Source organism: Leptosomus discolor, chromosome 7 (assembly GCF_034619465.1).
Source record: "Leptosomus discolor isolate bLepDis1 chromosome 7, bLepDis1.hap2, whole genome shotgun sequence".
NCBI lineage: Eukaryota > Metazoa > Chordata > Aves > Leptosomiformes > Leptosomidae > Leptosomus > Leptosomus discolor.
The window spans coordinates 65689325-65692234 of NC_141397.1; positions in this window are offsets into that span (position 1 = coordinate 65689325).

A 2910-nucleotide genomic window follows, 5' to 3' on the forward strand; every position below is an offset into this window, starting at 1 on the left:
CTTATTGCCCGGTGAGAGAAGCGGGATGCTGCTGCGTGCTTCAGCAATTCAGTGACATTTTGAACGGTGGTTTGAGTAGAGGCATCAAATAGTTCACCAGCCACATTTAGAAATAGAGAAAATCTTTATGGAACGACACTGTAGCCAACTACTTCTTAGTTACTTGTAGTATTTAACTAGAAGTACATATGCTGCGGTGCTAACAGAGGCAGCAGCCTCTGATCTGTGTGAAAGCTCTGGCATTTTGGCATTTTATCAAAGTTTTTCCTTTGCTTCAGGAGAGGGTTTTATATCTGTGTGATCCAAAACAATTGCATTTTCAAAGTATTTTGTTGCAAAACTGCCAGGTTGCACAAGTGGGAGCATATCGCAACTCCTCCTTTACACAGAATGCAGCAATTCGAGGAATGGAAATGTTTTTAAAGGCTCACAACCTAAAGGACAACTATCATTTTTTTCCCTGACATTTGTTGCAGCAACATCAGCTGATTAACATTAGCTCGCCAGCATGGTATTGGCTGGGTTTACCACTGAAATGCTGAGACCTATTAATATTGCTGGCTCACTTTGGCACTGCGAGTAGCAGAATGGCTCCAAAATTACAGCCAGCCTTTCACGGATAGTAAAATAACCCACAGCCTTTCACATACAGTCACACCAACAGTGCTCACACGGCCCTGTGAGACGGGGAGCCTGCGATGGGGAGCACGGTTTCCCTCCTGCCAACGAGGGAGATGAAAATTACGTTTCAAAGTCAGATTCCATTTCGATGTGAACGTGGAGAGCTATTGCAGGTTAGCCTACACGTACACCGAAATAATTACATCACAACGGGCGTAGCAGGCATGACTTTGTGTGCTTGGCATATTTTTAGCCAAATAAAGAGAATGCTGGGTTGTTTTTTTTCTCATTTTTTAGGGAGTTCAAAGCTCCGGCGACAGCGGTGCCCCAGCTCCAGCGAGATGCCTTGTTTTGGCGACTTGCACACTTTGGCACACCGGTGCTTAATTTCACACCCCTTCTGCCAGTGCCGGCAAAGCCCAAGGCCGTTTCGCCCCCCGTCCTGAAGGCCAGCCCCGCGTGCTGTTCCCCTTCCTCTCCACAGCTCTTTCCAGAGCCGCGGCCGGGGAGCGGCACGACGGGAGCGAAGCGCCGGCAGCGGCTCTGGAAAGCGCTGCGGAGTCTCCCTGGCCGCTGCTGCCGGAGGCGTCGCTTCACCAACCGTTCTGCAAACGGCCGAGTTCGGGCCGGCCAACGCCTGGCCCGCGTCCCGTCTGCTGCTCCGCGGTGCTGCTGGGAGAGGGAGCCGAGCCAGGACGGCCGGGCTTGGCGACCCCCGGGGTGTCCCACGGCTGGTCACAGCGCCCACTGGGGCCCAGCCCTGCCCGCCCGCTCGCGCTGCTTCGCCCAACGAAACGCAACCCCTGCGGGGCCAAAACGCGCGGGTTTGGGCACTCGCGCATCAAGGCACCGCCGTGAACCCTCAAACGGAGAAAACACCCGCGGGTGGGTGTTTGGGGGTGGCTGTTGCCAGGGGTCAGGCCGGGGAGGAGGGTGGTGGGATCTGCCCCTGCTGCCACCACGAGAGGCCTTTGGTGTTGGCTCTGCGTCGGACCGGACGACACCGGGGGAGGAAGAGCGTGGCGAGGAGGTCGCTTCCACGTTTCCTCCGGCTCCAGGGGAGGAATTGTGCGTGAGGAAAGAGGGCTGCAAGCAGCATCCCGGGAGAGGACCGACCGCAGCCGCCCCCTCCGGAGCGGGGACCGGGGGCTGCCAGGGGAAAGGCCGCGCTCAGGCAGAGTGAAACCACCGAGACGGGGCGTTCAGCCCCCTGCCTGGGAGAGAGCATCACCCAGGGCTGCCACGAGCAGGCGCGCACAGCGCTTTGTGCTTTACTGCTCAGGGCGGAAAATGGGATCCTGGGGCTTAAACCCAGTATTTAGACGTTACTTCAGCGCGCGGGTGGAGGTTTGCAGGGCAGCCCTGCAGCGCCACGGTGGGAGTTGCACCCCTTGTCCCAGAGGTGCTGGGGCTCAGCTGCGGCTCTGACTACCGGTGCAAAAGTTACGTCAAAATCTGGTGTCTGCAGGAAATTTCTCAGTCGCTGCTGATTGCGAAGGCAAGTTCCAAGGTGTTTCTAGTTCACGGATCACTCCTGCCTCGCCCTCCGGTGACTCCCTCTCTCTTCAGGAAACCGTAGTCCTTGATTTCTTTAGAAGATGCTGCTAATTCTCACGGGTCTCGTTGAGACCTACTTTCAAACACGTCATCTGCCATGAAACACACTTCAAACAAGCATTTTTATAGCACATATTTTCCCAGTCTGAGGAATTAACCACCACAGACAAAGTATTTCGGGGTTGGCGTTGGGTTCACAACATCTCAAGAGGCCACATTGCTTCGCTATGACAACTTCCCCGGCCAGCAGCCCTCGTCCTTTCGCACCCAGACCCATCCTTTCATGCCCAAATTAAATACTAGCAGATCAAAAAAAATGGGAAAACAACAGAAGTATTACTTCTATCTTCCTCTCACCTAGGATCTGAGTCTGGCCATGTCAAAAAAAAACAATTTTAGGGATTTTCTTCTGTAATCACAAATTGCTCGGGACCTACAGACAGGCTGATGTACCTACCACTTAAACAGAACGTGCTAGCAAACACAAACCCCAGCAGACAGACAGCAAAGAGACAGAAAACACACCATTCACTTTGGTGAATTCGCTTTGACACAACCCCAAAATTTCCACGATCTGGTTTTCTGTGACGCAGCTGTTCGTAGGAACGGCCACCCCGTCGGTGAAGCGCAGGGGCTCATGACCCTTCTTTGGAAGCCCTTGCTGCAGAGCCCGGCCTTGCCACAGCCTGCCAGCCCTGGAAAGGAAACAGAGCAGTGCTCCCTCGCTAGCGT